Source organism: Podarcis tiliguerta (assembly GCF_965153285.1).
Source record: "Podarcis tiliguerta genome assembly, chromosome: 4".
NCBI lineage: Eukaryota > Metazoa > Chordata > Lepidosauria > Squamata > Lacertidae > Podarcis > Podarcis tiliguerta.
In genome coordinates this window covers 56371490-56392993 of record NC_139537.1, presented here as the reverse complement: position 1 = coordinate 56392993, position 21504 = coordinate 56371490, and the positions used below count along the sequence as shown (strand labels likewise).

The window sequence follows — 21504 nt, the reverse complement described above, 5'->3', positions numbered from 1 at the left end:
GCTTTTCAGCTTCTTAAAACCAGCTGATAGAAATGGCAAAAAGGCATCGCTTTCCCAAGCTGGAGGGTAAATACTCTTAAGGGGGAGGGGAGGGGAGAGTAAAGAAACAAGTTGCCAATGAAGTGTGTGCATTGCAAATGCGTCGGGAAGGTTTTCCCTCAGAGGTGCCTGGAAGTGGAGTTTAAAATCCGATATGGAGGGGGGTGGGTTGCATATTGTTCCCAGTTTATGAGCTTTGCATCTGAAAACCATCCTACACGTTTTTTCAATCTCCGGCATCGAGTGCAAGGACACCTGGCCCACTACATTGTAAAGCTATTTTTTATAAAGACGTTTTAGGGCTAGACATTAAAAGTTATTAGACGGAGCACACGTGAGGTACAGACATGCAGCTGGATGGCGGTGGGGGTGGAAGGCCTCTGTTAGATACATATGCATTTCCCCGGTATCCAGAGATAAAAAAGGGAAAACTGGGAGAAGGAAGTCCTTGTCGAAATGTCCTGCTTTTACTTTCACTTCTTTTTTTGGACAAGCAAGGGTAGATGTATGCTTGCAAAGTGGGTTGATTCTGTATTTAAAACGGTTTTAAAATCATATCCGTTTAATTTTCTGAGGAACCTTTGAATATGGTCACGACAGTATGTGCGGCGACCCTAGCCAAAAAAACCAACACATTCTGAGTCTCTGAGTGTGTATGGTCGAGCCTTCAGAAAAGGAAAGGACAAATTCCTTAAAAATAAAATAAAAAATACAGTTGAAATACTGAACCTGCCTGCCGAGCAACACAACTGAGTCGAAGTCCTCGGATTGTAAGACTGGTTTCATTAACGCCATTGTTTAACCAGTTTATGACGGACTGAGCTGCCTAGACGTTCCGCGTCTCAGAGACCCGGAACATTTGCTGGCGCAGGGTCTTTCCAAGCAAGTTCTTAGCGATCACACGGGTTGTTTTTGTTTTCAGATTTTATTTTACGCTCCTTGAGTGCCTGTCTTCCCCATCCTCACCCGGTGAGGATTCCCAGAGGTTGCAAACGCAACGCCTCCCCAGCTCCCCAGGCATTGTGTGTGGGGGGGGGGGGGGTCGTCTCGGTCGCTAAGTCTACCCCCTGCCCCGCGTTCACCCCGCCTGTGTTTTGCTAAGCAGAATCGCCGAGGGAGCCTTCGCCGAAGGAACTGAGGCCGCAAATCGCCAGGCCTCTTTCCCTCCCTTCCTCCCTCGCCTCCTCGGAGAGCTGACCCTCGGGTCAGGCCGTTGTGCGTTGCGCTGGGGTGGGGGGAGAGAAGAGGAGCACTGGAGAGCGAGCGGAGCCAGCGAGCCGTAGACGCTGGTGCTCCTCGGGACCGAAAGCGTCGGAGAGGGAAATCCACGCCAAAAAAACAGCCGCTGCGGGCACGCCGAGCGTTTAAAGACCTCCTGAAGGCAGCGCTGCTGTGGAGGACGGGCCAGAAGCGCCTCTCTGCGGAGCTGGGAGGCGAGGGGAACCGCGTAGCTGCAGCCTTTCGCCTCGCTCTGGCTGTTTGGCGCGACAATGGATTCACACGGCACCGGCCCTTCTTTTCTGAACTCCACGTGGCTCCCCGCTGGCCCCTTTTCCAGGCAGCGCTGCATCCCGAAGCAGCAGGCCAGTCTCTTGGCAAGGCACGTAATCAATCACCGGAGCCGCGCCGCGCTGGAGGCCCCGGGCCTGATCAACCTCGGCCCGTGACTCAGTCCTTTTCTCCTTCCTAAGGGTGTCGCCAGGATTAAATTCATTAGCGGTCTGCTCGGCTACGGCGGCGCACAGCGCCGAGGAAAAAGCCTATAAATAACCCGGCGCTCTCCCGAGCTCTGAATGGCCCTGCTTGAGTGTGCGTTAAATCAAGCCGTTGCCGCCGCTTCCTGGGAGCCTGCTTTAATGGGAGTGTAGAAATCTGAATAACAAAACAAGGCCACCTTGGCTTGGCCTTAGACAGAGGCTCTGACCACTCTTGCACGCCTGATTTCACCATCAGGAAAACAAAAGACATTGAAATTAAGATTTTTCCCCCTCCCCCCACTTAAAACACACACACACCTGGCGCGGCAGCAGAAGGGGGGCCGGGGCTGGAAGTCCGTGCTGTTTTTCTGGGCCAATGGGTGGAGGAGCAATGCGTGGCTTTCTGCTGGCCCCAAAGTGATCGAAATGTGTGCTCGCAGGCGAAAAACCTCTCCGGCTGCCGCTGCCAAGTTTCTAACAGGGATTGTGTTCCGTCCTGGAAAGTCACACACTTGGGCTGCAATCCTAAACAAACGGACTAGGGAGCAAGTTCCACTGAAATCAATGGGGCTTACTTCTGCGTAAACATAAGTAGGCGTGGGGGGACGACCATGTTTTCAACTCTCAGCGGTTGCAGTTGGAGTGGAAACGTCGGCCGGCGTTGGCCCTGGCGCACACAGAGCGCCGGTGCGCGCTCGGCAGACAGGAAAGAACATGTTTCAGATTTTGTGAGGCATGTGACACAGATGCAGCGCACCGGCAACTGAGAGAGAAGCCACAAGGCCTCGACTTCTAACCCTGGAACGTTAAAAAAAGAAGCAGCTATGAAAGGCAGACGAGTCACAGATAAAGTTCTGCCTCCTCTAGCTTAGTATGCATGTAAAACACTCTCAACCCTAAAAGTATACGTATACTATTGCGAGGATTCTTTTTATTCTTCTTCTTTCATGAGGCCTAAACAAGAGCCAGATCCATTCATTCAAGCTAACGTCTTCTCTCTGGTTCAGCACCACAACCAGATAGACTGGAGCGAACCAAGGCGAACCTTGGATAGCTGAGGAACAACTGTTTTACTCTGCTAGCCGTCACAATTATAATACTTCCTTTTATCTGGATACAAGGAGTCGGAGAGGGAGGGGGGAGGAGGAGGAGGAGGAGGAGGAGGAGGAGCAGGGGAGGGGTACACCCCATGTACAGATCTACGGGTCTGTTGCTTGCTTTTTGCGCCTGTGGTGTACGGACCCTGTTCCGCAGGTTGTTGTGAGGCTGTCCCACAATCCACTCGAGCTTCCTAGGGAGAAAGCAGCCATTCTGTCTGCAGGAGACAGAGGCAACCTCATAATGGGTGAAAGTGTCAATGAACAAAGGGTTCCGGAGTGTGTGGGAGGGGAGTATTCCTGTTTCACCTACATTTTCCAGTCTCCTCCAGGCCTACTTCTCACAAACAGCAGATTGTGTCGCTGGCAATCATTTGTCTTGATTTCAGACAGTACCTGAGGGCTCGTTTGATGGAATGCTTCGAGACACCATCACCCTGCTAACAATAATTTTAAAAAACCCACCTATTTCTATACCATGTATTTAAAGTACATAGCTTCCCCCACGGGGCGCGGGGGGCGCTGTGGGAGGGGACGCGGGTGGCGTTGTGGGTAAAACCTCAGCGCCTAGGACTTGCCGATGGCATGGTCGGCGGTTCGAATCCCCGCGGAGGGGTGCGCTCCCGTCGTTCGGTCCCAGCGCACCCCCGGGTGCAAGTAGATACCTTACCAGCGGGAAGGTAAACGGCGTTCCGTGTGCTGCGCTGGCTTGCCAGATGCAGTTTGTCATGCTGGCCAAGTGACCCGGATGTGTCTGCGGGCAGCGCTGGCTCCCGGCCTAAAGAGTGAGATGAGCGCACAACCCTAGAGTCTGTCAAGACTGGCCCGTACGGGCAGGGGTACCTTTACCTTACCTTTACCTAGCTTCCCCCACATAGTCTTGGGAACTGTAGTTTACCCCGACAGACTGCAGTTCCCAGGAATCTCTGTGGAGAACCATGCACTTTAAATGTGCTTTAAACGTATTGTGTATAGAGCCGCTGCAGGATAGCACGTTAAGGAGAAGGCTACACAGAACCTCTGTCCCTGACATCTGGTTGCGCTGTTTTTATTTTCAAGGAGAGGGCATTCAGTCAAGCTGGGTACCAGACCTGCAGTGCTTAGTGGGGCAATTCAGGTGTCGGTTTAGCACCTCATCTGCCATTTGTAAGAAAATGACTTAAAGCATATTAACAATTGGGTATTTTTGTTGTTGAAATCGGAATATAGGGGTTTCTGTGGACATGGCCATAAACCTGCATTGGAAACAGTGGAGTGAAACCGCCCCTTTAGCCCTATTGGAGACAGAAATTGGTCGTGCCAGGAGGCCAAAGCAAAGGAGAGAGCCATTTCCAAACAGCTCATCCTCATCCTTCCCTCCGATAAAGTGGCTCTCCCACAAAGATGCAGTATCGGATGCTTCGAGGCATATATTTTATTGAAAGAGCAGAGCCTTTCAACTACACGGGATTTTTCTTCAGGCAGATCTACCTGAGGAAGATTTCCTTGCATTGCAGAAACTGGTTCTCCGCCTCAGGCAATGCAGCCCATCCTGCCTGGTGTGCCAGAAGAACTATCGGGGATCTTAGGTTTCCTACTCTTGAGGTAGGAACAGGAAACACTTTTGTTAATTGGGAAGGCTTTAGATGGAAGGAGGCTCAATTTAAGCCCGCTTTTGAAACACCAACAGCACCACCACCACCACCATCATCATAACAATAACAACAACAGCAGCAGCAGCACACCGTTGATCGAGGGCTGAACGGCAGCCACTTGTGGCTGTTTACTACCTCGGCCATTTTGATTGTCTTGCATGCTGGGGCTGGAAATCCTGGGAGTGTTTCCAAGGGGACTCGCCAAGAGCAGCTCTTCCCAGCAGAGCGCACACCTCGGCCTCAGCCTGTCTGTCACTTCTGGGGTGCAGTGACATGCCTTGCAGGGCGGCTCGGAAGGGGGGCGAGTGTAGGACAAGCCTCGCGCTGCTCTGACAGCCAATCACGGAGCGCTGGTGACAGTCTGTGAAAGGGCTACTGTCTTCAACCCTGTCCAGTTCTCCTCGCAGTCAGATGCAGCTGCGACGCAGGGCCCTGCTGTGCCGTGGGGTGGGGTGGGGTGGAGGAGGCGGAGAAGATAAACAAGGAGAGCGCAAAAGGATCACCTCCTCACATGTCTCGACCTTTGCCTCTCAGCAAAAGGCTCAGTTCCTGCAGAAACAAACAACAAAAAACATCTCCCCACCCCCCTTAAAACAAAAGCAAGAGGCCAAGATGCCGAACAGCAAGGATGGCTGATCTGTGCCCCCCAGCTATTACTACTGGACTTCACCAGTTCCAACCAGCACAGCCGATGGTCAGGGATGATGGGAGCTGTAGTGCAAAACACTTGGAAGGTCCCACAACCACCACTGTCACTGTGAGAACAGGATACTTGACTAGATTAGCTTTCCTTGGGTTCATAAGTATTAAGTAGAATCCTGTTAAGCTGGATGGGTCTTGCTCTCAGGGAAGTGTGTATCGCAGGGCTGAGGAACCTCCTCTTCTACTTGTTGTTGGACTACAGCTTCCATCCTCCTTGACCACTGGCCATGGCTAGGTTTGATGGGAGCTGGGAGTGTCACTAGATCTGGAGGATGGGAAGTTCTTCAGCCCTAATGAGTAGGACTGCAGCCTTTATCTCCACATCGAGTAACCTCTGACTCACAATGTCTAACTGAAATCACTTTCGGCTTCCCCTCCAGCTTAGACTGCAGAACCATCCTAACAGTCATTACTTGGAAGCAACTCCTACTCAGAGCAGCCCAATCTATTCTTGTGCATGTTGAGTTGGAAAATAAGTCCTGGGGAGTTCCATGAGATTTACATCTCAGTCCGTAGAGCAGAAGACTCTTAATCTCAGGGTCATGGGTTAAGCTCCATGTTGGGCAAAAGATTCCTGCATTGCAGGGGGCTGGACCAGATGAGTCTGTGGTCCCTTCCAACTCTACGATTCTATACATATCCCTCAATTTGTGCACAGACAGGGCTCCTTCGAGAAAGCAATCACTTTGAAGTTGGAAGCATTGTGAAAACCAACCAACCAACCATGGGCTGCCTTGCACATCTGGAAATAATGTGCAAGGCAGCCCATGGTTGGTTGGTTGGTTTTCACAATGCTTCCAACTTCAAAGTGATTACTTTCTAAATGCCTTATTGTGTGAACTTTATGAAGCGGGGCTATGGAAAGTATAGGAAATTTATTTGAATCACATATTTAGTATCTGAACCTTCACTGACATGTGAGGGATCTCAAGGAAGGTAGGAGCATTTGCCAGCACAATGGACGGGACTCATTTTGAACCAGTGGTCACTTTTACCCTGCTCTCAATGTCTGCTGCAGCCCTTCACCACAATAACTTATGGGGTGACCCTGAACTTGTGCCAAGTGTATTTTTGGCATTATCCAAGAGTGACCGTAGTTAGCACTACTTTACAGGCTGGAGAACAAAAACCTTCAATCATAAATACCCTTAGAAATTGGGAAGAGGCTACAGCCAAACTCATAAATGTGCAGTCGGCTGGGAGGGGGGGTGGAGAGAGAGACAGCCCTCACCCCCTCAGGCCAGAGCCTAGTTCTCACTGTGATGGTAAAATGTCTTTCTGGGTTGTGCCACTTCACTCTGGAAAATACAAAATGCTCCGTCATGGAAGCATATTCTGTGCACCTAGAAAACTAGCACGCTAGGTAGAAATATAGGCTAGAATCCTTCTCTATGGCATGCTAGTCTTCTGGGTGCAGGATTTGTGTGTGTTCTGTGAAGGAGCATTCGACCGCTATCTGCTCTCTGAGGTGACACAGCCAGGCACAGGTTTATCACCTCACTGTGAAAATTAGGCCCGGAAACGAGCCATCGTGATCCCTCTACCAAATTGCATTCTCAACTCCCGGGAAAGGGAAATGTTGTTAGTTTCCAGAGAGGGTTTCTTTCCGCCGACACTGGCTTTTGTTTTAATTATTGGATGCAGGCGATGAATCATTCTCTGCCACCTTCTGCTTGAAAAGGAGGGGAGGAGGAAGCCATTTCTTTTCCTGGGCTGCCCTTGTGTGCAGCTGGTTCTCTGGAGCCACCATGGTGGTTGTATCTGGGCTCCTTTTTATTGAGAACTAAAGGCGGCGGCGGCGGCGGCGGCAGAAGCAGCCACAGCCGCAGCAGCAAGCAGGCCGGAACACCAGAGAGAGAGAGAGAGCGCTTAGCGCTGAACAGTCCTTGTGGCCAAGCTGGATTTTCCGTTCATGCTGAGGAGCTCACGCAGCAACAGCAAATTTTCTGGCCTGCCTGAGCACGAAGGAAATGACAATGCGGATTGTTAGAGCAGGGCCGGAGAAATTGTGTGAAGTGGATAAAGCCTTCATTTCTTCAAAAAAACAAAAATGTGTTTTAAACAGTGTGCTAGTTAAAATAAAACCACTGGTTATTTTGAAGCTTTTAACAAAGACACTTCCTGGCTTCTTTGTGTGTGTTTTTAAGTTAGAGAGGCAACACCAGTGTAATAGCCTATTAGCAAAATGTCCTTGGGAACTTTCTAAAGTAAGGAATGTGTCATGTGTGAATGCCATTATTTCTAGATACAAAACATGGACATTCTTTTCAGAACCTTACAGGTCTAGGGATGCAGATGAAATAGTTTAGGTAGTCAGTGGCTACAATCTGGCCTACAGTGATAGAAGGGACCCTGAGAGTCATCTAGTCCAACTCCCTGCAGAGGGAAGGACTTAAAGAAAAATCAACATGGGATTAAAACCAAAATATGTTTTGTTACGAGGAGAAATTTTTTCTGCTTCCTTCCCCAGTCTAAAAGCAGCTCAATACACAGACAGGTTAACAAAGAATCCCATGGAAATTCAACAGAGCCGCATGGACACAACCTCAGCTGCACCCTTCTTAACTAGGTTGTGAGTTTGGCTATGAATCAAGCACACTGGCTATCCCTGGAAAAACATCTGCTTACAAGCACACTCCTTAAAACCACAAGAAACACGATCTAAAATTTCAAACTCCTTATGCCTGATTAATCCTGGCCAAGCCAAAACGTACCCATTTCCTCTATTCCAGGCCATAACTGGCCACATTAGGGAGTAATGAAATTACAAGGATTTGTTAATCTAGCCTCTGGATCTCTGAAACACAGAGACACAATAGCCAATTTCCAGAAAAGCTGTGCAGAAAGTAGGGGAAGGGGCTGGTGGCTTGATCACTTTGTAGAAACTGTGTAGGTAATTCTTTGTCCGCAAGGATCCTGTGGGAGTGTTAGCATGTGGGGACTGCTTACAGCAGAACTGAGGTCTCAGAAGCCATTATAAAGGAAACACCTTTCCTCAGGCACCTGGGACCTTAGGTATGCTGAGGCCCAGTAGCTTCTTCACTCAGGGCCAGCCCAACTCAGGAGGCTTGGCAAGGCAGTCACTGCAGACAGCAGGATGGGAACAGCTGGGAGGGGGCGGCAGATTCAGGCCCCCCAAGGAACGTACTGCTTCCTGCTTCCTGTGCATTGTCACCTACCTTCTCCCCACCCCTTCTCTGGCCTCTTTTTCCCCCTCCCCCACCTTCTTCAGCACACTGGGCTTCTCCAGGCTGCCTCCAGTCACCTCAGGTAGAGGCAGCACGGGTGGCAGAGGAGGAGGTTGGGGGCACATTTTCTGTAGCAAAACATATTGGGCTGGCTGGTCCAGCTTTCCCTCTGCTCTCCTCATCTGAACTAGAGTTGTGAGGTAAGGCAAAGGCAGCTTCCTTCCCAGTACCAACAAAGAACCAGACGCGCAAATCAGAATTCCTCTGCAATTGTGGTTACCTAAAACCCTCCTCAGAAGGATAAAGGACTAAGGAAGCAGGACCATGAAAAGCCAAGCTTGGAGGTTGTCCGCAGACCTCTTACCAAGCTGAACCTTAGATGCAATACTTTGAAGTAAAGCCCATTTGTTTCAAACTCCGGTGATTGTACTCAAATGGGCAACCAGGATAAAAGCACAGGTATGTGTCACTTGCTTTAAAAAGTGGATGTAAAGGCCACAGTGCTCCACACATTAAAAAATGTAGCCCAAGCAAACTTGCTAGTGAAATGAGGTGGATGGAAGCCAATATTCACATTGATCTCACTGTCACACGTGAGGGTATCACTGTTGACTGTGAAGTCATAATTCCAATACTTTCCAACGTGAAACCAACAACACAGATCAAGCATACAGGAAGAGCCATAGCTTAGTTGTAGAGCATCTGTTTTGCATGCAGAAGATCCCTGGTTCCATCCATCCCTTGATCTCCAGGTAAGGCTGGAGGAGACCCTGCTATGAAATTGCCAGTCAGTGTAGGCAGTACTGAGCTAGATAGACCAATGGTCTGACTCTGCATAAGGCAACTTCCTATGTTCCAAATGGTTTCCTGACACCCCCTCAAAGACAATGCTTTTCAAAGGAGGCAGTGAGGTACACCTTAAGTGAATGGAATGAGCCTTCAGACCTCACACAACCACCACTCCAGTTGTTTTTAGCAACTCATTTTTACTGCAGCTAAGCTTCCTCTCAAGGACAGGGCTGTGATAAAAATATTATTTTGAAAGCACTGCCCCATGTGCAAGAATAATAGCAGATTTTATAAATTCCATATAATTCAGCTGATTTCCACAGTATTCCTTAATGTTGAGGTAGCAGGAATCAGGTACAAAGTGCTTACTCCAGATCAGAATCTGGAGGATTACAGTTATAACAATTAATAAAGCAGGCCAGGTAGTCTCTGAAGACATTAAAGTCAACTGAATATTTGTCCTTAGCTCCAATGTGGAGTGAAGGGGCCCTGAAGTGTCAAACTCTGGCATTCAGAACCTAAAATCATTACTGTGCTTCAAAACAGGTTCCACTGATGTCAGTGAGACTAAACAGGAGGCAAAATAATTCTAGATAAATATGTGTTCATAAACATGCTCAGAAAGGCATTCTGCTGCCTGAGGAAAGGTCAAGATGGCATCCCTCCCCATTCCACATAGAGAAAGAAGAAAGCCAAACTGGAAATCAGATCTTGCTTCAACACTGGGAACAGATAGCATCCACCACACCTGAAGGAAAACCTTCCATGACACACACATCTGTCCCCTGACACCAACACCTGCATCTATTCCCCAACACCTACCACCCACTCCCTGCCCACCCTCTAGCATCTGCTGCCTGAGGCCGCTGCCCCATTCTTCCTAATGGTAGTGCTGGCCCTGAACATGATAACTCGGAAGGAAATGTCAATTACGTTTTCATGAGACATCCAGCCATGCCTACTCTGTGTTGAGAAACTAAATGAGGATGAAGTCCGCATCAGTGTACATGAGATCTAAGTCTTAGTGTATAACACTGGTGTTTCAAACACCTCTGATCGGTAGGTAGACCAGCGAGGCTTCCTTCCAAGTAAGTGTGATTAGGGATTGCAACGTAGTATGGACGCACATCGATTCAGCTATCTTCTTCTTTGACCGTGTTCCCGCATCGAGGATTGCAACCCTAAGCACGCTGCTGAATAAGCCTTCCCCCGCCCCCCCCCCCCCGGAGTACAGCGGGAATCGACTTCCCTGTAAACAGGCGTAGGATGGCACCGCATGTGTTAGCCCTGCTGCCTGAGGGCTTTTGCTGCGGCACAGCCAAGCCGCTGGCAGGCGGTGAAAGTAAACCCTATTAAAATGAGCAGGAGTCTGCGAGGAGGCAGCAATTCCAGAGCCTCCCTCTTTAGGCTGCAGCCCTTAAAAACTTCCGAAGTGAAAGTGTGCAGGAGAGAGGGTACTGCAGAGCAACGAGCAAGACTTTGCGCCCGGGTAAAGGGCGTCCGAACAGGCTGGCAGCTTTCGCCTGAGCAGCTCCGCGCCGGAAGAGAGCCGCTCACCCCCCTCCCCCGATCTCCAGGCTCTGGCCTTGAGCTGCACCTTTCTCTCCGGGGTTGGCGAGGGAATTTCCCCGCGGCCCAGACTCGGGCTCCTGGCTGTTCGGCCTTCTCAGAAGCCGCCTGTCGCAGCTCCTTTCTTGGAGCAAGCGGGGTCAGCAACTGCGGGTGACGAGAAAAGAAAACCCTTGTAAACCCCAGCTTGGCGTGCGATTAGTCATCCCCAGAGTTCCCCTAAGTCAAAGAAAACTTGGCAATCCCCCAAAGCCGGAACCGTTAGGAGGGGCTACGCCTCCTGTTTCCCCATCACCACCAGCACCCCCCTCCTCCTAGGAAGGGCACGGTAGGGGCTGGGGAGCCGGGGGGGGGGACAGTGTGCGTTTCTGCCGCCGCCGCGTGTGTCAAAGCTCCTGCCGTCTTTCAAACATTCGCGAAAGGTTTTCATCTTGGCAGCCAGATTAGCAACTAACGAAGTTCGGCGGCTGCAGCCCACACGACTTTAGTTGCCTGCGTTTATCCTTCAATAAAAGCCGATTCCTTTATTAGAAACAGGAGGCGCGTCTCCTACCGCCCCTCTCAAATCCCAACTGGCGAGGCGCAGCCCGACACCTCTCTACGCGCCCTCCTCGCCCCTCTGGCAAAGCCACCGCCAAGCCCTCCCGACGCCGGTGGCTGCCCCTGCTTCCACACCGGGGCCGGCCAGCAAGGCACACGGAGCCCCTGCCAGCCTCTCCTCCCTGGTGCAGGGAGTTAGTAACCCACAGCACACCCTCGATCGCGGGGGAGGGGGGCAGCCAATGGCTCCCTTGAAATCTCCCCTCGGGGGAGGCAGCCAGCCCGAATCTGCAAACTATTAATCCCTTTCTCACCGGGGGCAGCCAAACTACCAGTAGCAAATCCCCAGCTTCCCTGGGGCAAAGGTTTGAAATCCGTCGCTCCCCCCCCCCGCAAAAAAAAACAACAAAACCACCCCCCCACTCAAATGCTCTTCCCTTCCCCCATTCTCTCCCCATAGGTATAACCAATCTATTCATTTCTAAGACCATACAAACACACACCGCTCCCTAGCAAGGCATCCAACACCTCCATCATCCTAACCAGCCCCCCCCCCCTCCGGAGCACCTTCGTTCTTCCTTCGAGAAAAGTCGCTTCCTTTATTAGAAACAGAAGGCACGCCTTACCCCCTCCGCAACCCCCTCCAATTAAAAAAAACACACAAAAAACACCAAACCTCGGGCGCAACCGCCCCCGCTTTCCCACCCCTAATAGCAGGGGGCCCTCCCCTTCTCAGGCGAAGCTAACACGCCCTTCCCTCTCCCTCAAATCCCTCATTACCAGGCGCAGCCAACCTCCCTCCCCTCCCGAAGCGCAGCCAACCACCCATCAAATCCCCCTTCGCCAGGCGCTGCTCCCGCTCCCTCCCTCCCTCCCCTCCCCCCGCATCAGCAGGTCTGAGAGGCAGCAGCAGCAGCGACGTATTTGCTTGTGCTCGTTCGCCAGCGCGGCCAGATTGAGCGAGCGAGGCTGCGAGGTTTTCCCGGGCGCCGCCGGGAGAGCTACGCTTGCTCTGGATGCCAACGGGCTCCCTGCCTATCCCTCGCGCTCTGCAGCGCGCTGGAGGCCCTGGGGAGCTTGTCGGTGCCAAAGCGAGGGCAGAGCCCGAGCCGCGGCTACACGGCCGCTGTTGTGCGAAACGCCATTCGGCAAGCTGTGCTCGCAAAGCAGGCAGGTGATTCTGCCGAGCACAATGAAAGAGACCCTTTTCCCGGTTTAAACGGCGCTGAGCTGAAGCGGCTGGCTGGCTGGGGGCGGGGAAGAGAGCGAAGCGAAAGCGCTGGGAGGCCAGCTGCGGTGGCGATACCCTCCGCGAAGCGGTTTGGCCACGTCCCGGGGCGGCGGGACAAGCGAACTGGGGTTTTCCTGCGGGGAACGCGGCGGCTCTCGCCGAGTCCTCCTTGGCGCAGGCCCCAGAGCTCGCGGTACAGCGAAGCCTGCCCCGAGGGCGGGAAGAGGCGCGAGGAACAAAGCCCGGCGGCAGCCACCTCAGCCGCCCCAGGGCTGGCTGGCTGGCTGGCTGGCGGGGGAGGGCTAGGGAGGAGCACTTGGGAAACGCCACCCGGGCGGGCGCGGGCCTGGCAGGGCTTCCGAGGCCTTCGCCGCGGGGAGCGAGGAGACCCCTTGCTGACGGCCAGGCTGAGCCGGGCAGGGGGAGGAGGGCGCGAAGACAGGCCTCTCCAAAGCGGGAAGTTGCCGCTTGGCTGCCCTCCCTGGCGCGTCGCCTCGCTCCTCTCCTGAGGCCAGGGGCCTCCGCCGCCCACGGTGAGAACCGAAAGGGGCCAGCCGGCAGTCTCGGCAGCGCGGGGGTGGGAGAGGGGAAACCCAGCCACGGCGTCTGGAGACAGCGCTGCCTCTAGGCCTCCCGCTCTTCTCGCCGCAGCGCTCGCTAGCCCAGCTGACGAGGGCGAAAAGAGCTGCTCTGGAGAAGCGGACTCGCTGCGCAGCTCCGCACCAGAAACGGCTGGGAGCGGGAGGCCGGCGCGGGAGGCTGGCGGAGCGGCGGCTGCCGCCTGCTCTATGCCTTGCGCAGCCCTGAGCTTCCACCTCTCGGCCTGCCTAAGGGCGCGCTTTGCAGAGCGAGCGAGGCAGACACCGCCGCCGAGTGAGGCAGTCAGTCTCTGGTCCTGCTGCGTGACACGAAAAGATGGCGCTGCCTCGTCTTCCCTCCCCCTCCAGCAGCCTCCTTCCCTCTCGGCTGCCACTTCCTTCCCAGCCGCCTCGCCGGGCCGTTTTAAAAGGCTTTCCCTCATTTTTTATTTTTATTTTTGCAGCCGGACACTGGTGGATCTCTCTTCTGCCTTTTCTCCCTGGCTCAGTGTCCTTGTTCCCCGCTCCATTTGGCTTGTTAACTTTCCTTCTCTTGCCCCTCCCCCAGCCCGCTTTTAATGTCAAGCAGCTTGCCGCGTGGGGGAGGGGAGCAGGGGGAGCCGGTGGACAAAGCCCGAGAAGCGAGAAAGGAAAAGTTCCGCCGCGGCCTCCCTCCCTCCGTCTCCGCTCTCCACCCTCCTCCGTTTCCTCTCCCCCTCCGCCCCCCCCCCCGAGCCACCAGGGCGGGGAGGCCAAAGAGCTCGGAGCGGGGGGGTGGGGTGGGGGCTGCTCGAGACTCCCCGGGAGCAGGAAGGAAACCTCGCCAGAGAGTTTTGGCTGAGTTTCAGAGACACACACAAACAGAGAGAGAGAGAGACCCGAGCAGGAATCAAAGCCTTGCGGATTTGGGCTTCAAGCTGCTGCGAGCGCATGGAATAATGCGTCAGATTGGATCTGGGAACAGGCCGTCGATAAAGTGCCCTCTCCATCAGGTCCACCCCTACCGCTTCCCATTAACTGGGGACGGGGGAGGCAAAAGCCACCACACACTCTTCCGGTCATGGCAGCCCCCCCCCCCCCGCGGATCTTGGTGTGGACTTCAATCCAGGGGTTCTTCCCTGCTTAGCGGAGTTGTGGACTAGAGGCTGCCGTGGGCCCAAGTGGCTCTGGTTCCCCCTGCCTGCCCGCTTTTATGCGTCTGTGCCTCCCACCCCCCACCCCTCTCTCCGTCGTGCTCCTCTCTCCCCCTCTTCCCCCTTTCGGTTGTTTGATGTTGTTGTTCACTTCCTCCCCACCCATCACCTTTGCTGATGGATGGAAGGGGGTTGGGCTGCTAGAAGGGAAAAGAAAAGAGTTGATGCGCCAACGGCGCACTACAGATGTCACAGCCGTCGGAGAAGTTTAACTGCCTGGAAATTCGGTCACAAAAGGGAGAACGAACGAGCAGCCCTTTGAATCGGTTCCAAACTACCTCCCCCCTCGCCCTGCTGCTCAAACCCCAGAAATCCCCCGCCCCCCGTGTACACGCAACGCAGTCAGATTTGCCCTAAAGTGCTAAGAAATTTTTTTGTTTTGTTTTTGTGAAGACTGCAAATGAAATTCAGCGTGGCGGTCGCCTATTTTAAGGGCCTGATAATTGCACGTCGTGGTACTGGGATGCTGCTTAGAGAGGCGAAAAGGCCTCGCGTGCTCTCTCTTTACCAGCCCCAAATATGCGGACAAGTCAGCGGTGAGATCCGACTCGCTCCCCACCCCACTCCCTCCAAATTGTCGCATAAACATAATACATGAGATTGTAAATCTGCTGGTTTACAGAGGGAGTGTGTGTAAATTAAACGTTGCCAGAGCTTTGCCTTGTCTGCCAGCGCTTCGTAGCGGTCTGTTTTAAAGAAGAGCAAATATTTTCCTTTTGGGATAGAAAATGCAAAATTAGGAAAAGACTGCCACCCAGAACCACATCCCAGTTAATTAGAAATCGATAAATCGTAGCAAGAATGTCTATAGTAACTGGGGGGTGGGGCGCGCGGTTTGCATACACTGATTTCAGTGAGATTTACGTACTTCTAGGGAGTGTGTTTTGGATCCAAGCCGGTGGTGCAGTTTTGTTCCAGGCAAGTGCCCATCGTCTCTAAAGGCAAACTGATTTCTTAATTGTTTTTGCTGCTTGGTCTGATTGCCAGTTAAATGGAGTATCCATCGTTGTGAATGTGCGTACAAAAGTGGAAGGAGCCAGATTTGGTTGTTTGCGACTGACAAGGTCAGGAAAATTCTGACCTCTGATCAGATGCGCTCGAGAGGCGCATGAGTGACGTCCGCCAGCATGTTAACATTTAGCAGTGAGTGGAGCAAGTCTTCCATTTGTGCTGAAGAAATGGGGCAGGAGGCTTTCAGGAGCTCTATGCTTCTTCATTTCGAGACGATTGATTTTTGCTGCCAAGGCACCCGGGTCGCAAGCGCAGTTGCTCTTTCACCTCCAGACACACGTAATGAGAACCGTGTTAGTCGAATCCCGCCACCCGCTCAGAATGCAAATGTAATTTTAGCCTGATTTCCAAACAGAAATTATCTCGAGAAGCCTCAGGGGCTGCGGTCCTCAAGTACGTTGTTTGGCAAGAAGAAAGGCGGACCAGGAAATATCGTATTTCCTATTGTTATTTTGAAGTAGTTATCTGATTCCTAGCAGTTTGCAAAGGGGGTTCTGTGCATTAAACTCTTGGGATGACGCGGGAATTCCGTCTTGTCTCGAGAGAAATAACGTTTGTCCTTCATATTCTCATTTGTTTTTTGTTTTCTCTTTATGTTTGCTTGATCGTGGTCAAATTTGAGGAGCGAATTCAGCTTTGCATGGTGATTTGATAGTGGGAATGCGGAGAAGCGTCTTTCTTGTACCTGTTATCTCGCTCCGGATTGAATATTAACAGACATCAGCCTCCTGCGGTCGGTCCCGAGGCCTTGCCTTCTAGACCTTTGTCTGCTTTTCTAAAGGCAAGCAGGCACCAGGCACTTTCCTCTTTAAATGCACTGGGGCTAATCGGATTACAGTGGGGCCGATGGGGAGGAGGAGGAGCGGGAGAGCCAATTCTGACTATTTAGAAAGCGGGTGCAGGGGTCCCCAAGGCCACAGCACCTACCTACGCGGGCCCGTGGTTTGGCCGAAGGTGTTGATTTCTTTCTCCAGCGGCGTTTGGTTTGACTTCCTAACCCAGGAGGGTTAAAGGACTTCCACCACGTGCTAATTAAATCGCAAGTTCTTGCTGGCACCCTTGCAGCCGAAACGCATTCACTGGAAAGCCCGATCCACCACTCTGCTAGATGAAAGTCCTGAAACCTAAGACGCCAGAAGCCTCGGGTGGCAAACCCTTTTGTGTGGAAGTAACTCTTATTCATTTCAGTGGAATGTAAGGATTAGGGGGAAATACTTTTTTTTTATTGAAATGAATGACACTTCCAAATAAATGCGGCGTAGGCTCTTCCTGCACTCCAGCAGCGATCTGTCGAAGTTCTCGGACTTAAATGGCTTGTGGATCGTTGGGAGGCAGTAACAGATGAGCAATGTCAAATAAATACCAAGTGGAGCTGTAAAGTAGAAGTTTGGAAGCTCCTTCCCAGGGCCAATTAATCTTACTGATGGGGGCGGGGGGGGTAGAGAGCACGTACCCGAGATCCCTTCAGGACTGAATTTGAAGCAGTGCTTAAAAACGGCAGCACGTGTTTTCAATATTTGGGCTCAGATCTGGTGCGTATGAGCTGGAGACAGATGTTTTCTTCCTTTTAGTCTTCTGAGGTCTGGAAGCAGGGCGATAGAATCTTCTTTCTTCGCGGGTGCGCACTCGTTTCTCTCCCACCCCGTCTGAGCCTTGTGCCAGTGCAGACAGGTTTTTCAGGTTTTAGCTGTGCTTTGTCAAAAAACCTGCAAAGCCTGTTTGACCGGTGACGATGGTGCGTTCGCCACGGAAGGGTGGGGGTGGGCTCTTTGGTGCTACCTTGGGCTCCTTTAAATAAAACCATAGCCTAGCTCCAGGCTAATGGAGAAAGCTGCTTTTATTCCGTCCTGCTTTAACCACAAATCTTCTCCCTACTCGCTATGCAAAGCACACCCGGGGCTGGGCACAAAGGCTTCCAGATCAGAGGGTGCGGCTCTCAAGAAGGACGGAACCCCAACACCTTACTTCGTGGTAAACAAGAAGGACCGTTCTAGTGGACTAGTTATCCCCACGATTAGGACGTCAAACGGAGGCTTCCCTGCTCATTTTTTCCCTTCAACATATGTTTAGCAGCGGTGTGTGACTCCAAACGGCCTGTGCGATTTGAGGAAGGGAGGGGAGGGGTGGTGGGAGAAGCAAGTATTCTGAATTAATTAATCCGGGGCGAAAAGGGCGTGATCCCCTCTGCACCCTCGCCGAGTCGGCCTGGTTGCCAAGTGCAGGGGAGCCCCCAGCTCCCGGGCACGCTGGTGAAAATAAGAGCCCCCGGGCCAGCTCTGCCTAGTAAACAGCGAGCGCGTTTGTGCAGGCGCGCCGAGTAAACAGTGCCTGGCAAACAGACCACCGGCTTGGCTGGGGCTGAAGCAGAAACCTTCCACTTCTCAGCACTTAGCAACCGAGCCAAGCGTTGCTCGCCCGCTCTTTCCCGGAGCCAGGCAGGCAGGCTCGATTTGATTTACTTTCTGGTTACGACGCAGAGATTTCGCCTGGCAGTTCAAGGGCAGGACAGGAATCGTGGAAGCGGAGTCTTGTGAACGGAAATCTCTCATTTACAAGGTTCTGCTCCGCCACCGAAAGCCACCCTCGAGCACATTTGTTCCGCACGCAGCTCCCTTTTATCTTCTCCACTCGCTCCTTCTTCCCACGTCTCGCACGGAGGGGGGAGGGAGGGAGCCGGTGGGGAACCGCAGCGCAAATGCTACAGGAGCGAGCGAGCGAGCTCTGCTTGGCCTCTCGTTTAGGCCCAGGGCAGGCGGAATGTAAATAGGAAAGCGAGCTCCGGCTCCACGCGTAGACTAGATTCTCCAAGGCCAGACAAACACAGCAGAGGCACGTGATCAGGCTGCCCTACGAGCCTGTAAAGGCAGCAGAAGATGAGAGCCAAGGATCTCCCCGCCACTTGGTGGGCTTAGAGGAAGGTGAGGGATGAGCAGGAGGACGTGCGTCTGACCAAGAGAGCCTGGCTGGCCTTGTGCAGACCCGAGAACTTGGCGCGCTAAATGAACACTTTTCGAGCCCCCCAATCTGGCTGTTGGGTTGATGGGAATAGAAAATGGAGGCTTGGCATTATTGTGGTTTTCACTCAAAGGACTGCAGAGTCGTGTCAAAAACTTGTAATTAGGCCCTGCACTCAAACAGAAGGATAAGGTATTGATCTTAAAAACAGGAGCGGGAAGGCTGAGATAAATGAAACATGTTTTCAGTCCTCTCCTTAGGCGAGAAGCCTTGGATGTCATGCCCTGTGGAAAGCCAGTGGGCCTTCACTGCCAGTGTTTATTAACCCAAATGGATATCACAGAAAAAGAAAACTGTAGAATGAACTCTCTATCAGAGATTAGGATATGAGGGTATGTTTTGCCTTGGCTTCCATATTTGGAGTTCTGAGATCCTCCAATCCTGCCCCCCTCCAAAAGGAAGTTTCAAAAAGCCCTCTAGCACCTTTGTAAGGTAAAGGTAAAGGGACCCCTGACCATTAGGTCCAGTCGTGGCTGACTCTGGGGTTGCAGCGCTCATCTCGCTTTACTGGCCGAGGGAGCCGGCGTACAGCTTCCGGGTCATGTGGCTAGCATGACTAAGCCGCTTCTTGCGAAGCAGAGCAGTGCATGGAAACGCAGTTTACCTTCCCGCCAGAGCAGTACCTATTTATCTACTTGCACCCTGAGGTGCTTTCGAGCTGCTGGGTTGGCAGGAGAGCAGGGTTGTACCTGGTGCTTATTAGGTGGTGAATGCAGGTTTTTTTTTTAGTGTTTCTGGAGTATGAAACTGCTAGGTAGTGGTAGTTACTCAATACAGTGGTACCTCGGGTTACATATGCTTCAGGTTACATACACTTCAGGTTACAGACTCCGCTAACCCAAAAACAGTACCTCTGGTTAAGAACTTTGCTTCAGGATGAGAACAGAAATCGTGCTCCGGTGGCGTGGCGGCAGCAGGAGGCCCGATTAGCTAAAGTGGTGCTTCAGGTTAAGAACAGTTTCAGGTTAAGAACGGACCTCTGGAAGGAATTAAGTACTTAACCTGAGGTACCACTGTAATGGCTATGGCTTTTCCTTTAAAAAGAGGGTGGGTTGAGTTTCGAAACCCTGACTGATTACTTGCCCCTTTTGAATGGCCCCCAGTAATTCATTTTCATTCATAGGCTCCCATTGTCTTTTTCTCTGTCACATGCTTTGGGTGAGGAGACCTATCATTTCAAAGAGCAAGTTGAGAATAAAACTCACAAACTCAGTGCATATTAATTTCTTTGCATATTTTTTATTTTTAGCCTACAATTGTGCTCAGGGCCATGTTAGTAATTTTGGGTCTTGCTCAAAAAACCCATTTCCATTGGGAATCCTGCCACATAGTTATGAATACTTTGTACCATAGAGGAAAAGCAGGCTGTGTGAAATCACCTCCTAATTTTCCTTCTACAAACAAGTGCTAAAGCAATGGGGTCTTCTAAGCAAGAGAGAGTTTTAAACTCTACATAACACTCAATAAGCTAACAGTTTATCCTCAAGTCTTGAAAAGTTTATTCTGCCATCATTAAAATAATGTGCCTAGACAGGGCATTATTTCCCCCTTTTCTTTTTAAAATGAGACTGTGTTTAGAGACTGGCCACATAGTTGGTTTCACACTGCCTAGTGAAGATCTATAATACAGATTCATACAAATATGTGAATATACCACATAACCCAGTTATAGGAAGTTTTAAATTATTTGCAATTTCTTGGGAGGAAGCTGTGCAAGTCATAGGTGTGCTAAACATGGTGTATGCACATGTCACATAATTAGAGCACTGTGCAATCTACAATAGTACCTAATGAACTATACAGAGGGAGAAAAGGAACCAATTTTGCCTGTCCACTAGCACCTCTGGCATGTTCTCTGTCTAGGCTAGCCATATGACTTACCAAAATGGTCTTTACTTAAAGGTAAAGGTAAAGGTACCCCTGCCCATACGGGCCAGTCGTGTCCGACTCTAGGGTTGTGCGCCCATCTCACTTAAGAGGCCGGGGGCCAGCGCTGTCCGGAGACACTTCCGGGTCACGTGGCCAGCGTGACGAAGCTGCTCTGGTGAGCCAGCACCAGCGCAGCACACGGAAACGCCGTTTACCTTCCCGCTATAAGCAGTACCTATTTATCTACTTGCACTTAAGGGTGCTTTCGAACTGCTAGGTGGGCAGGAGCTGGGACCGAAAGACGGGAGCTCACCCCGCCACGGGGATTCGAACCGCCGACCATACGATCAGCAAGTCCTAGGCACTGAGGTTTTACCAACAGCGCCACCTGCGTCCCTGGTCTTTACTTAGCTTTTGGCTAAATCCTGCATGACACCTTTCCATATGCAACCTTTTGATTCAGAAGAATGTGTGTGTGTATAAAAGCATTCATTGGATGCCAAGATCCAAGTTTGGAGAATGCACTCTTTGGTGAGAGAACCCCAGCAGATATTTAAAATCACGAAATATGTAGCAAAGCAAAGCATGGAAATTTAGGCAGTTAGACCTTTTAAAAATGCCTTTCCAAGTGAGTTCCGAAATAGTCTCCTCTTCTGCCAATATAGGAAAATACCATATGTTTAGTAAGTTAAAAATGGTTTCCTTACAAACTCTCTAAAGGTCAGGTTCATGTGCTTTTCCATACATCAGTATGCGCAGTTGCACAGACAGTAAAATTTAGTTTAGTTCCCAAGTGGTGAAATGATTTATATACAAACTCAAGAGTGGCTTGTGAAAGCCATCCAATATGAGCTTGGACAACCAGCTCAGACTTCCTCACACATTGAGCTTGTTAGGTAGACTGAGGGGAACAAATGCTTGAATACCTACTCCCTCCAAAGGTGAGCTGAGCCTGGCAGGACAGTTTGCTCTATGCTTTTAACCCTTTCATGCATTAATTAGACTTAAGCATGCTGGTTTTGTGACAGTTATCCTACATAATTGGGTTGAGGGGCTGATGGGAAATACAGGGTGCGTGCGTGCTAAAATAGAATCATAGAATCATAGAATCATAGAGTTGGAAGAGACCACAAGGGCCATCGAGTCCAATCCCCTGCCAAGCAGGAAACACCATCAGAGCACTCCTGACATATGGTTATCAAGCCTCTGCTTAAAGACCTCCAAAGAAGGAGACTCCACCACACTCCTTGACAGCAAATTCCACTGTTGAACAAAATATCATGGATTAAATCTTGCCTCTCTTCAGTTCATTGTCAGTTAACAACACCAGTTTCACCACAGTTTTACCCATA

General features: G+C 51.4%; 2 long non-coding RNA genes across 3 annotated transcripts in view; one reads left to right on the top strand and one right to left on the bottom strand.

Moving 5' to 3' along the window:
* The window catches only part of LOC310676933, a 48193-nt gene that overhangs the window by 588 nt on the left and 26101 nt on the right, over window positions 1-21504 (bottom strand). The gene's annotated exons all lie outside the window — the stretch shown is intronic.
* Window positions 12803-21504, top strand: part of LOC310676932 — a 54410-nt gene continuing 45708 nt past the window's right edge. Inside the window, exon 1 of one of the 2 annotated variants that reach the window (XR_014510804.1) lies at window positions 12803-13019. This is a non-coding gene — a long non-coding RNA (uncharacterized lncRNA). The remainder of the gene's footprint in view (window positions 13020-21504) is intronic. The other variant, XR_014510803.1, reaches the window with a different exon arrangement.